General features: G+C 37.8%; 1 protein-coding gene across 1 annotated transcript in view; it reads right to left on the bottom strand.

The window, feature by feature from the left end:
• Window positions 1-15,415, bottom strand: part of LDLRAD4 (low density lipoprotein receptor class A domain containing 4) — a 314,691-nt gene that overhangs the window by 254,676 nt on the left and 44,600 nt on the right. The window lies entirely within an intron of this gene.

Below are 15,415 nucleotides of genomic sequence, written 5' to 3'. Positions count from 1 at the left end.
TGTGAAGAAGTAAATAGACCCCATTGAATTTTTTTTATGTTTTCAACATATTTAAACATACAGATATTTGATCTTCATTTCAGCGTTGATAAAAAGGATATAATAAACATCATTTACATTCTGTATTCCTCTGTGTAATTTAAATAAACATAAGTGTACATTTCACATGTGGAAAATGTAGTACAAACCTACATTAAGTACAATCTCAAATACCCAAAATATAATCAGATGTATCAGGTGCAAATTATTAGATCCTCATTAGAGAGGATCTGGGAGAAACCTGTCTTACTGAAACTTCAGACATCAAACTATATGAGCAAATATCTGTATGCTTTCCTCTTTGTTGTACAAGTGTATGGTACTGAAGACACATAGGGCTTCAGAACAAGGTTATAGATACATATGAGTCTGGGAAGGGATATTAAAACACTGGAAACAATTGGATATCAAGCATTCCATTTGTCTAGAAGATCATCTAAAAGTGAAGAAGATTTCAAACAACTGCCAGCATGTCCAGGCCAGGACATCTTACAAAGTGCGGAATAAGAGGGGAATGAAAGATGTTGAAAGAAGTCTTGAAAAACTCCAGAAGTTAATCACATGATTAACAAGTAGCTCTTGCCACTATTGATGTCAACATGTGAAAGTCTATTATTTGAGAGAAACTGTGCACATTAGAGATACATGGGAGGTTTTCAAGAAAGAAATCTTTGCTGTCTGGAAAGAAAATCACGGCAACACTAAAGTTTGCTCAAGGATACCTAAACAAACACCAGGATTTCTGGAAAAATATGCACTGGATAGATGAGGCTAACATAAGAGTTATGTGGTAGAAGACATTTTTAATACCAACAGCACTTAGACTTATATACTGCTTCACAGTGCTTTACAGTCCTCCCTAAGTAGTTTACAGAGTCAGCATATTGCCTCCCAACAATCTGGCTCCTCGTTTTACTGACATCGGAAGGATGGAAGGTTGAGTCAACCTTCAGCCAGTGAGAATTGAACTGCTGGCAGTCAGCAGAATTATCCTGCAGTACTGCATTTTAACCACTGGACCACCAGGGCTAATAAAAAACAAAGACAGCATTTCGCTTGAAAACTTGATACCAACTGTAAAGCAGGATGGTTGAAATGTTTTGATTTTGGGATGCATCAGCTCACTGTTACATAACCCACTATGAGTTCTTCATTGTACCCAAGGGTACTTGAGGATAATGTAAGGCCATCTGAGAGAACACTGAAGCTCAACTGAAAGTGAACATTGTAACGTGGAAATGATCCTAAATATTTCAGTAAATCCACCAAAGAAAGGTTGAGAAAAAAAGAGAAAAGTTCTGGAATGGCCAAGTCAAAGCCCAGAGTTAAATCCCATCAAGATGCTATGGGGTGATTTGGAACAGGCTGTGCTTGCAGGAAACTCCTCAAACATCTCTGCATGCAAGAGTGGGTGGGGGGGGGGAATTCCCCAGTCAATGCCAAGATTAGTAGACAGTTATAAGAAATGCTTACATGAGACTATGGCTTCCAAAGGGGAACAACCAGATATTAGAGCCAAAGATACATTCATTTTTTCCATACCCGACCCCTAACAATGAAGAGTTTAACTGAGTTTTATAATTATAAAATTCAGTTAAACTGACACTAAAGGGGGGGGGGGATTTTAAAAAATGCTCTGGGGGCATATGGAAAATCCCAGTAAGCTATATCTTCATCCCACTAGAACCTGTATCTTCATTTGCTCATGAAGGTTGATATTACAACCTCAATCTTAGGAAAATTGATTTGGGTGTAAAATAACCAGGAAAAATTAGAAAAAGTCACCAATAATAATTTTATCTCATTATCTTTAATCTAAATAATTATCCTAATTGTTTATATTATTTATTTATTATATAATAAAGATAAAAGAAATTATCTCTTTTTAACTGAAGATTTTTTTTCTTTTATGAAAGTAAAATAGATGCAGGGGAAAAAGGAATACAACAATGGTAAATCTTGTTCTGACCTTGATGCTGCTGCCTATTCTTCCACAAGATTTGCGCGTCAGCATCCATATTAAGACAGAATAACAATGGCTACATGAAAGGCTTGTCTACCACTTTCTGTTTTCTTTTCTTTAATCCAATGAAAACCCAAATCACCAGGCTACATGTGATTTCCAAAGGACTTAGATATAATCCTCAAGTCTCCACAAAACTTGCCATTAAGTTGTAATTTTTATATATGAGTGAATTAAGTACATGGGAAATAATCCTATTAACCTTATTAGTTTAATTAGTTTTTGACCTGACCCTATTTAAGTTCTTTTGCCTGGAATCATTTGTGTCATTCTGAGTCCAAACCAGCAGTTCAAAGACCCCACTGAAATACTTTGTATTTCTACTTTAATCATATGATCAGCCAAGATCCCATCATTTATCCAGGTCCTTTTTCACACACAAGAATTTGAAGACAGGATTGTTTAAACATGAATTTCTTTTGAATATAGATTTACCATCATTATGCTGAAATAGATGTTTAATACTCAACATAGATGTCATTAGGAAAATGGGCATATTAGTATATAAATCTATCTGTTCATGATAGGCCCCCAAAATAAGCGAGTGTGTGATGTATTCCTAAAACATCTGAGACATATCATTTTACCCAAGAAAAATCTAGAGGGTGAGACTGATAGTGAATTTCCAGTAACTCAGGGGTGTCCAAACTTTTTTGAGTGAGGGCCAAATACAGAAAAATAAGCAAAGGCCCGGGCCACCGGGGTGGGGGGGGGGGGTGGGCGTGGCTTATTTTGGGGTGTGGCTTGGTGGTCATGTGACTGGTGGGCGTGGCTAACTGCTCATGTGACTGAGTGGATGTGGCTATGGGCATAGAAACTACTCAGAGGGCTAAAAAAAGTAATTTTTGACCAGTCCTCACACTTATGACCATCCTCACATTTATGCCCATTGCAGCATTTTTAACAACCATATCACTCATTTCACAACTGCTTCTCTTCACCACGGTTACAAGATAGGGTGCAAAATGTAAAGATAGTTGTACGTGTGAGGACCAGTCAAAAGTGTGAGAACCTGTCAGAAATCACTTTTTTCAGCCGTCTGGGTAGTCCCTATGCACAGTTTAGGCTTAAGTATACTATATGTGTGTGAGTTATATATATGTGCATGTGTATCTCTATGTTTGTGTACGTGTGTGTTTGTGTTATGTTGATTTTAATGTAATATTTTTAAATATAATTATTCAGAAAGGCATGCGGCTGGACAACAAACAGTATATAAGCCTAGTAAATTCATGTGTGGCCGGGCCACACACAAGAGGTGACATATTGACACATGATTACTGTGTGTATTTCTAACTCGCCTATAATGTGAAGAACATTGCTCTCAGTGGGAGCAGTGATGCTGTCCTTTGGATTGAAGGATGGCTGGGATGTCAGGAGAAAGTTTGGTGGTTGAGACACGAAGGACTTCACAGAGATGGCTATCAGTCATTCTGGATCTCAGTCTGCTTTTGTTCTGATTTAACAGAGAAAATGTTTGTTCACATATGTATGTTGAGCCGAACAGGCTCATCATTCTTTTTGCATGGCGTCTCATCAGAGGAAACTTGGCATGATCCAAATTCTGATAGAAGTCAGGAGGAGAGAAGCTGATGTTGACTCTTCAGAGAATCATCACATTGCATTTCAATCAGTTCTAACTGCAGACTCTCCTCCACTTCTTCTGCATCCACCAGGAAGGGGGTCGAGAACAGCTTGATTTGTTTTTCAATGACAGAAAAATCTTGAAAACGCTGGTTGAATTCTGTCACGAGAGATGTAATTACAGAAACATATTTCTCCTTTTAGCAGAAAGGTCTGCCTTTGGAAAAGCAGACTTGATTTCAGACAGCGAGGGAAGTGTACAGCATTAAAGCTTCGTAGTTGTGTCTCAAACAGGCGGAGCTTTACACAGAAGGCTTTCATGTGCGCATACAGGTGTGATACCAGCTGTTCTTTGCCTTGTAGGTTCTTGTTCAGTGTATTCAGATGATGAGTAAGATCAACTAAAAATGCCAGGTCTGCCAGCCACAGAGGGTCACTCAGTTCATGAAGAGGTCGGTCCTTCTCTTTCAAAAAATTGTCGATTTCTGATCTCAGCGAATAAAACCGCTGCAGCACAGAGCCACGGCTGAGCCAGCGCACATCAGAGTGGTAGAGTACATCCCCATATTCAGCATCCACGTCAGATAAGAAAGTTTGAAATTCCCTGTGGTACAGTCCTCTAGCTCGAATTATGTTGACAGTTTTTATAACAGTGTTCATCACATTGCCCAGCTGCACAGTCTTGGCACACAGTGCTTCTTGGTGGATTATACAGTGCATCCTAACAGCCTCACCTCCGCTCTCTTTTACCTTGACGCACACCATGGATGCCATTCCTTTGCGCTCACCCGTCATGGCCGGAGCTCCATCCGTTGTTACTCCACAGAGCTTGTCCCATTTAAGCCCCATCTTTTCAACTGCCTCTGACACAGCGTCAAAAATATTTCCACCTGTCGTTGTGCCTTTTAGGCTCATCATATCAAGCAGCTCCTCCATTACAGCAAAATTATCATCGACTCCCTGCAAAATAATTAAAAGCTGTGCGGTGTCTGTGGCGTCTGTGCTCTCATCGCATGCTATCGAGTAAAAATCAAAAGCACAAGCTTTCTCTCTCAGCTGAAGTTTCAGGTTAGCTGACAAGTCCTCGATTCTCCGCACCACTGTATTTCTGGATAAGGTCACATTGTTGAAATCCTGCACTTTTTCCGGGCACATTACTTCTGTGACTTTGATGAGGCACTGCTTTATGAAATCACCGTCTGAGAACGGTTTGCCATGCTGGGCAATAAGTTTTGCGACTTCATAGCTTGCTGCTGTGGCGTTTTCCTGTATTTTGTTAGCACGAAATAAAAACTGTTGTTGAGCTTGCAGGCTAGCTGCCATTTGCTTGAATTTCTGTGCTCGTTTGGCACCTGTGTACGATGCGTAGCTCTGATGCTTGGTCTCATAGTGCCGACGGACATTATACTCTTTCATCACGGCAACATCTTCATTGCAAATCAAACAGACACACTTTCCGTTGATTTCTTTAAAGAAATATTCATTTTCCCACCGTGTTTGAAATCTTCTACACTCACTTGCTATCTTGCGTTTCTTGATTGCTGCCATTTCTGATGACTCGTGGTAAATATTTAGGACTATATTAGAGGCCTGAAAACCTGGGACATTACAATACAGATGGATACAGTCAGTCTACTAAAAAGCAACAATATGTGGATATCATCTTCATTTAAGGGGGGAAAATGTTTCATATTCATTCATCTTGGCCAGGGTGTCCAAACTTGGTCCCTTAAGACTTGTGGACTTCAACTCCCAGAGTCCTCAGCCAGCAAAGCTGGCTGAGGAACTCTGGGAACTGAAGTCCACAAGTCTTAAAGAGACCAAGTTTGGACACCCTGATCTTGGCTTTGTTTTGTATTTGGTATGAACTTGAAACTCCTTCGTTATTCCCTGCCCAAGGGGTGGAGGCGCGAGGAGCCTCACCAGGCGGCCCGAGGAGGCGAGATAGAACTGCTGGGCGGGCACGGCCAGCAGCCTCTTCGCGCTTGCCGCCGCCTCCTCCCCTCCCTTCGTTATTCCCTGCCCGAGGAAGGCGAGGATAGAACTGCTGGGCCGGGCACGCCAGCAGCCTCTTCGCTTGCCGCCGCCTCCTCCTCCCCTCGCCGTTATTCCCTGCCCGAGGAAGGCGAGGATAGAACTGCTGGGCCGGGCACGGCCAGCAGCCTCTTCGCGCTTGCCGCCTCCTCCCCTCGCCGTTATTCCCTGCCCAAGGGGTGGAGGCGCGAGGAGCCTCACCAGGCGGCCCGAGGAAGGCGAGATAGAACTGCTGGGCGGGCACGGCCAGCAGCCTCTTCGCGCTTGCCGCGCCTCCTCCCCTCGCCGTTATTCCCTGCCCGAGGAAGGCGAGATAGAACTGCTGGGCCGGGCACGGCCAGCAGCCTCTTCGCGCTTGCCGCCGCCTCCTCCCCTCCCTTCGTTATTCCCTGCCCGAGGAAGGCGAGATAGAACTGCTGGGCGGGCACGGCCAGCAGCCTCTTCGCGCTTGCCGCCTCCTCTGCCCCTCCTTCATTATTCCCGCCCATGGGGAGGAGCCGCGAGCCGCAGCTTAAAAGGGCCATATTAAATTATACTTCCAGAATTTGCTGCGGGCCAATAAAACTGTTGTTGAGCTTGCAGGCTAGCTGCCATTTGCTTGAATTTCTGTGCTCGTTTGGCACCTGTGTACGATGCGTAGCTCTGATGCTTGGTCTCATAGTGCCGACGGACATTATACTCTTTCATCACGGCAACATCTTCATTGCAAATCAAACAGACACACTTTCCGTTGATTTCTTTAAAGAAATATTCATTTTCCCACCGTGTTTGAAATCTTCTACACTCACTTGCTATCTTGCGTTTCTTCAATGCTGCCATTTCTGATGACTCGTGGTAAATATTTAGGACTATATTAGAGGCCTGAAAACCTGGGACATTACAATACAGATGGATACAGTCAGTCTACTAAAAAGCAACAATATGTGGATATCATCTTCGTTTAAGGGGGGAAAATGTTTCATATTCATTCATTTGTTAGGTGTCCAAACTTGGTCCCTTAAGACTTGTGGACTTCAACTCCCAGAGTCCTCAGCCAGCAAAGCTGGCTGAGGAACTCTGGGAACTGAAGTCCACAAGTCTTAAAGAGACCAAGTTTGGACACCCCTGCAATAACTGGTTTAAAAAATACTTAGAATTAATACATGTTACAAACTTAAACTCATCCTGTAAATGAAGCCTTTGTAAGGTATTTTTTTAATCTCCTGAAGCAGTTATTTATGAATCATACTCTTAAATGCTCTTGCTGGAGCACTTACAGCATATCATGACTCACTGGTAATTTTCTTCTAGCATGATTTGAGGGGTGGGAGAAAAATGCCAACCTGCCATTAAAAACACAACAGATAGTTCTTTCAAGCATGATTTCTAATTATTATTTTTCCTTTCTCTTTTGATGACTTAAAGAATGGCTCACTCATCTGCATTAATGCAACACTTCAGTTTTCATTAATATATCATGAAAATTGAGATTTCATTTGAACCTTATCAAAGGTTAGGAAGTGAATTGCTTGTCCCACATATGCATGGCATGCTGTTATTTCTGAGTTTCATTTACCTGACTTCTCAATTATTATGCACCCAAATCTTTGCTTCTTGTAACTGCAAATGAAGCTCCTTTGAGAAAGAGCCAAGGGAAAAGCAGCTACAAGGAATAACTTGCTGAGATGTCTATGCCAGCACAGTTGTAGCTGCCAAGAAATATAGTGCAATCCTGTTCTAAACTGTGTTCAGATATGTAGGTCACTTTAATGTACTAGCTTTGCTTTCCAATTCCTTATTTTGGCACAGCCTGTAGTATATATTCAGTTTCTAATAACTGATGCAGCATAATCAATTGATTAGTCTTATATTTAATTTCAGGCCACACTGAGATCCAATTCAGATTTAAAGTAGGCTATGGCTTCAGCTTCTGCATTTTTCCTCTCTTCCTGTAGAACCAAGAGGAGAAGATTTAGAAGCATATTTATTATAGTATTCCTTCTATCTTTAATTTACTGAAATATACTGATACGTTTGAATCCAAAACTATAATTAATTTTAATTATAATTTAGAAGAAACAAACCATTCATAAAAAAATTATAAACCAGAATTAATCACAAAATAGTATCTGGAGACGGGATATAAATATGTTACAAAGAAAATACAACTATCAGTATAGCCTCTTGCTGCATATGAAACACCACAACTTATTAGACCATATATAAAATGATAATTATAAATTGGAGTGTTTTTTAATGTATTCAAGCTCACCTATACATCCATATTGAAGATGAAATAAGAAGACAGAATAAAGATACATATTTTACAACCTGGCTTATTATATGTCTACAACTTTTTTTTTTATTTGAATTTATATCCCGCCCTTCTCCGAAGACTCAGGGCGGCTTACACTGTGTTAAGCAATAGTCTTCATCCATTTGTATATTATATACAAAGTCAACTTTTATTGCCCCTAACAATCTGGGTCCTCATTTTACCTACCTTATAAAGGATGGAAGGCTGAGACAACCTTGGGCCTGGTGGGACTTGAACTTGCAGTAATTGCAAGCAGCTGTGTTAATAACAGACAGACCCTTTGACTTGAAGTCAATTCGCAGTGATTTCATCAACACATATATGAAGTTTTCTTTGAAATCTTTTGGAAGTGAATTACCACCACTGCCTTCTTCCATAATGTTTCTGATTTTCTGCTCTAACCTATAGTCTAGTATTCCCTTGTGGTCTCTCATCCAAATACTGAGACTTGAGCCCCGATCCAGTTCAAACAAGGTCAGGCAGGTGCTGCCATCTACTGAGATATTCAGTAGCTTTAACATTCTTGATAAGTTTGTGTACATATGAGACTAGCAATTTTGCCTCAATAACAAAATTAGCCACATTTTTACAAAATGGACAACGTATTACTTCAAGTAAAATCTTACAGTAAACCTTTCTGAGAATGCTTGTTTTATACTACACACTTATACACACTATACTAATACTACTGTGTTTCTCCAAAAAGACGACCCACCTTGAAAAGAAGCCCTATCACATTTTAGAGCGCATGGGATCAAATTAAGTCCCACCCACAAAATTAGCCCTAATTAAGACCCTGCCCACCCTGGGGTACAGGGAATGGGGCGAGGCACACAGGTAAAAAATAAGCTAGGATGGGCATGAAGGGTGGAGCTGCCCTACTTATCAGGCCTCGCACACCCCGACATCTGCCTCTCCTTCTTCTGCGGCCGCTTGCCGCCACTTGCACACATTGTCCCGGCCTCCATTTTGCCTTCAGATGCCTGCCAGAAGGCATCTGAAGGCAAAATAGAGGCCACGGCAAAGCGTGCAAGTGGTAGCAAGTGGCTGCAGAAATGGGCCAGCACTGGGTTCCTGCTGGGCAGGGCTGACGGTGCCACCACCGCAAGCCCTAGCTGTTTTTTAGGGGGGGGGAGGTCAAAAGAAAATAAGACCTGGTTTTGTTTTTGGGGAAACACGATAATACTATACAATATTAATACTATACTATACTATACTACACTATACTAATACTATACTATACTACACTATACTATACTACACTATACACTTTGTACTATACATCCAAATTGCATGAGGAATGAAGAATCAAAGGTACATGGGAAAATGAAGTACTAATCAAAGACATTCTAGAAAATTTAAGGGACGTGCATAAGAGCACCAGCATGCCTACTGTTCCTGTCCTAATGTTCCCTTTGGTTGTATTCAATTTGTGTGGTTATTTCATGCTTATATATATTTTTGTGTTTGACAAAATAAATAAATAAAAATTAAAAAAAATAAAAATGTGACTACAGTAGTTTCTTCTGCTGCTTTGACTGATCCTCCATCTATTACTTGCCAGTTGGAAGGGAAAACAAAATGTAGTATAATTTGACTATACTTCCTTGATATTTCAAGATACCTGCTATGGAAGCAGAAGCTACTCTTTATATACAGCTAAAAAATTCTCTTTCCTGCTCAAGTTTCTCATTTCCACTCAGTTGAGATCATCTCACAGTTCTCCTGATGATCTAATCTGTTACATAACCAAAACACACAGAGGCAAAGTCTGCAGTCCACTCCATGTTGGAAGCTGTTTGAACTTCAAAAGAATTATAGGCAAGGCAGCTCAGAATCAAGTGTGTAATAAAGATGGGATTTGCTAAGAAAACTAAGTGCAGAAGACTAGACTCTAGGAGGAGCTGCTGAAAGCATAAAATGCCCAGGCTTTTAGAACGTTCATGTATTTTAGATTTAAGAAGCAAGAGGAGATTATATATATATAGACAGACAGACAGACAGACACTCTCAAGAAATATGTGGAAAAAAAGTCCTGTTAGTTCTCAAATGTATGTTTTTAAAACAGGAAAAAATATTATGTCTTGGAACTTCTCTTGCATAACCTGACAATAACCTATACTTTAAATTACAGAATGTGTCCAGAGGAGGCTGTAGTGATTAAGGCATCAGGTTAGAAGATTGTGAGTTCTAGTCCTGCCTTAGGCCCAAAGCCAGCTGAATGACTTGGGCCAGCCACTCCCTCTCAGCCCTAAGAAGAAGGTAATGGAAAAAACTTCTGAAAAATCTTGTCAAGAAATTTGCAGGAGCAAATTTCCAAGCTGTTTCCAGGACTCATTACTGACTCAATTCACAAAACTGAAGGAGATTTGCCATTTAAAAAAATTACCTCCATGATGCCAAATGCAGGGAAAGGGACTCTTAACTCCTTTCTGAGCAGTTAAGAGACCATTGGAAAAGGAATCTCCATTAATGGCATCCTTGCTCATTTACTTTTTTACTTTTTATCGCAGACAATGGAGCTTTTTACACCATAAAACTTAAAATATGTATTTCATAACTTTAAAATATAAGTTTATACAGTATAGTTAGGTTTAAAGTTATAATGTAATCATTATTATTAAATAGTGCTTATAAAATGTTGATGCAATTGTCGGATTCATTCATAGTGAAATATGAAGTTTCCCACCACTAAAAGCTTCCTTAGAACTCTGTTTTAAATGTCAGTGTTTCTTAAACTTTTGCTCTCAGAACCCCTTCCTTTAAAAAAAAATATGAAGAATCAAAAGAGTGTGTATGGATTACATTTATCAATAAAACATTAAAACTGATGAATTCGTTGAATATTTATTATTAAATGAATCATGTAAAAACAACATTAAAACCCATTAGATATAACATAAATGACTTTCATGAAAAACAACTTTATTTTTAACAAATATTTTTAACAAATATAACAAATATTTTTAACAAATGAAAAAATAGTGAGAAGGGTATTGTTTTAAATTTTTGTAAATTTCTTCACTATCTGCCAAATTTCTTCACTATCTGCCAAATAATTCTGATTTTGAGATGTCCCAGGAGGTCCTAGGACCACACTTCAAGAAACTCTAATCTATGAAATTGTCTTCCTTCCAACTTCGTATCATTACTTGAACTCTTACTGCATAGCAATTTCCATGTTATTGAAAATAAATCTACATTTGTTTTAATTAAAACAAATCCAAGCTGATAAAAATAGTGTAATCAAGATGGGAGCTATATAATTTCTCTTGACCACCCATGATAACTGTGTTTTTCTATCTTAGTCAGAACAGGGTTAAGTGGAAAAGATGCAGATATTATTCATAATTTCTTTTTTAAATCATCATGTTCTTGTTTTCTTAATATTGGAGGAAAATACCGAAGCAGAATATAACCTGCATTAAATACCAACTTTAAAAAGAAATAATAACAAAAAGCTTTAAACTACCTTTTCCAGAAATGACAGTTTGATATCTTTTAAAATTTCCTTCAATTTTTTTTTGGGGGGGGGGAATGGTCTCTTTTCCTTGTTTCCTATTTCATCAGGGCAACCAGATATAGAAATTTTTACCAAAAGATTTTTTGGACATTGGAAATTTAAGAAAATTTTAAAAGAAAAAGTATCTCTTGACGCTACTAGTTACGCTGGAGGTAACTATTTTTCCAGCAAACTGAAATCCCCAAAATCATGCTAAGCTATTACTGCATTAACAGTATTTTTAAACAAGTTCCAAAACTTGGATTCACACATAAAGCATGATTTTCATCCACAAAGATTGGATTTAAATATGATGTTGATTCAAAATCAAAGACATCACAATGTGGTTTAACTCAATGTGTGAGCTCTGCCAAAAGCAGTTTTAGCGTGGATCCATCCTCCTCTTCCTTAATAGCTTTCAGCATATACTATCCAATTCAGTGTATGTCAAATATTTCAACTTTCAATTTCTAGACGTTGGGGATGCTCAAAAGTTGTGACATGCCTTGGGTTGGTTACTTTTGTATAATTTATGCTTTTATATATTTTGTGCTTGGTAAGTAACAACATAAATATCATAATTTTTTAACATTTTGTTTCATTTCTAAACCTCCAGTTCCTGGAGTCCTTAGTTTAATCTGTGCTGTTGGATGATACACACTGTTGGATTGCCCTCCCCCAAATAATTTTCAATTACAGAGTTATTTGGATCCTGATTTCTTTTCCACAGTCAGAGTAGTTTTCATTACCATGGAATGGAGCCCCTTTTCCCCTTGCACCTGAACACATACAGTAGTATTTATAGATTTGAGGAATCTGGGAACAGAACTGCATCCTGTGAGAAAGGTTAAAATCTGAAGTGATAGAAATTACTTCCTTTTCCTGATTAGAATATTGCTTAGAATTCCAGCCAATAATAGCATTAACATGCCAGAAAATATTTGTGGGCTTTGTTCCAAGAATTTATTTCCCTAAACTATATTAATTAAAATATTAGTATTTTAATTAAATATGGAAGTACTAGAGTAACAATGTGTCATTTATTGTTTCTAATCAACAATATGGCACACAAGCTGAATTACATTATTTTAGTCTTTAGATTCTTTCCTTCTTGGATTTCTTAATTATATGTCTAATATCAGGTATGGTATGTATTCAAATATAGAACATTGGCTGTCTCATAGTTAAAATTTCTTCACTTCTGCACGTCTTCAAGAACTGGCAACTTATCGCGTCAATAAAATACTTGCTCTACTCACAGAGCAAGCAGACCAATAAATAAACAGGCAATGCAGTTCATATCAGATTCCAATTGAGGAAGAAATTCCCAGTATCAGGAAAACTTTGTTTAATTGATGAAAGCTTAATCAACTATTTTGATCTGATCAAGAACTATAACTTTTTGACAACTGGTCAAGAGAGAAATTGCTATAATACATTATAATGCATTAGATATCAAATATAAGACAAAAACAACAAAAAAGGTATTGTATGACAATCTTTTTACACAGGCTATAGAAGAGTTAAAATATTCACCTGCATTATGTACTACACTTGTATGAATGTTAACTGTATACACATTTACAAATCAATTGTCAGCTTTATTTTTATTTCTGTATTTATTTATTTATTAGATTTTTATACCGCCCTTCTCCCGAAGGACTCAGGGCGGTGTACAGCCGGAATAAGAACAAAATATATACAATTTAAAACAACATTTAAAAAGAGCAAATTTTAAGGCTGATTATTAAAATTTAGATTTAAAAATTTAAAAAATATTAAGAATACCCAATTAAAATTCATCAATAATTATGCCAGTCCCGCTTTAATAAATAAATGAGTTTTGATTTATGTTCATACGGTTTTTCTCTGACATAGAAGGGGTGAAAAAAATTATGTTTGGTACGGGCTTGTTATTTCATCACAATATCCAAGAAACACACTTGTGTTCATTTTTCCTAGAAACAATGAAACCTTTGTCTATTTTTAGGCAGACAAGCTATTTCCACAAACAGCGGGCTTGTATCCTAAGTGCTGTATGTGTCAAACATTTCATCTAGTAGCCTGTAGACATGGAAATATATGTCTTTTTGAATCAAGTGTTTAAGAGAAGTTTGTGGCCACCAAAGTGTACAGCAAATCAATTTGATGGAAATCTTTTTTATAGCCTACAATGTGAAAAAGGCAACCTAGCCCATAGACTGGATAGTGTAAGCCAAAAACAATTTTCCATTTCTGTTATATCTGTGTCCTTGAAAAGCAGTTTGAAATATAACAGAATTACCAGGTCTGCATCTGAAGATGACGCTTACTTGATGAACGTACCTTGATGAACGTATCTTTTCTTTTATGTACACTGAGAGCATATGCACCAAGACAAATTCCTTGTGTGTCCAATCACACTTGGCCAATAAAATTCTATTCTATTCTATTCTACTTCTTGAAATGTTCTCTGGAGACAGAGTTCCACTACTTTCCAGAGTTTCTGGTTTTGTTTCATTTTATATAGTTCCTCCTCTATTTGGAGCAATGTGGAAGTCCCTAATTTTGTCCCAAAATTCTTCAGAGACGAAAGATTGGGCAAAGCAACTAGGAAGTTGCTGCAATGCCATCTTTTAATGGTACTTTTTAGTTTAGTTTAGTTTTAATTTAGTTTTATTTAAGACTATAACTGGAAATGAAATGTTTTGAGTTTTGTATCGTTGGCTTTTGCCACAGACAAATTAAAAATAGTTGACAGTATCTCCTATGGGCAACTATAAATGAAAAACTAATTTGAATAGTGTTACCTTTGATCTTGATTAGGTATTGTGAAAACCTAAGCAGATCACTTTGCAAATGTGAACGACAAAGCAGCCTATCATTCCAATGTATGAGCATACATGCACACACACACGCACACTTATGATATAAGTAAACCTGTAGTAGCCCAACTGAGTCATATTCACCAAACAGGCCAGTAGCCATAAATGCTACTCATCTTTGATTACATATTTTCCATGTTGGCCTGAAGAACAAAGTATTACCAAACTTACTTATGTAAGATTACTGAAATCCCTGTCATGTATGATCTCACAACATTTCAATGTTTTGTTATTATTCTGGCATAGTATATTTTTTTAAAAAAAATAGATATAGCTATAGCCATGCAGGAGATATAGATACAACCAAAATCAGTCCAAATCAATCTATCACAGGATGAAGACATCTTCAGCTGCTTTCCAACTGCTTCAATACTCAAATCATTTGCAGTTAATCCTGTATCTTTAATTTGATTCATATTATATCATCTGCCCAGCATTTCCTTCGGCATCTTCTGGATCTTTTACAGTTAACTAGTATCCAACTGAGAATGGTTATTGTTAATCTCATCATGCAGTATGGTTATCTCATTGGCATTGTAGTCCTGAGATGCATTGGATATTGAAAAGACTAACAAATGACTAGTAAGATCTGTGGTCAAAGGGGAGATCTTTGTAGTCTCCCCAGGCATAGACCAATACCTTAACTTCTACACTACATTGGCTTTCAGTGCGTTTTGTAATATGTTATTCATAGTTGGAGAGTTTTTGTTTCTTTGTTAATGGTATGAAGAAAATAATACTGTCTTCATTTTAGGCAGATAGGGTGATTTCACAGAAAATGAAGAATTGAAAAAAAAAGTTGGCATAGAACTACAGCCAGTTAATAATTTCTATATCTAAAAAACCTGATTACCTGATGGTAACATATAATACCTGTCATCTACCTAGCAATCTATGCTACTAAAACTCTTTTTTCTGTAACTTTTAACTGGGCAAAGTGGTGCACCACAAGGCAATTTTTTTTAACCCAGGTACATCAAATTTGCTAACTAAGAGAATGCATCCAAAATGACTCCCATAGAATTGATATTGGCATAAAATCATCATAAAGCAATTTATAGTATGTCATGAAA

This window comes from Ahaetulla prasina, chromosome 3 (genome assembly GCF_028640845.1).
Source record: "Ahaetulla prasina isolate Xishuangbanna chromosome 3, ASM2864084v1, whole genome shotgun sequence".
NCBI classification, from domain to species: domain Eukaryota; kingdom Metazoa; phylum Chordata; class Lepidosauria; order Squamata; family Colubridae; genus Ahaetulla; species Ahaetulla prasina.
This window is presented reverse-complemented; position numbering and strand designations above follow the sequence as displayed.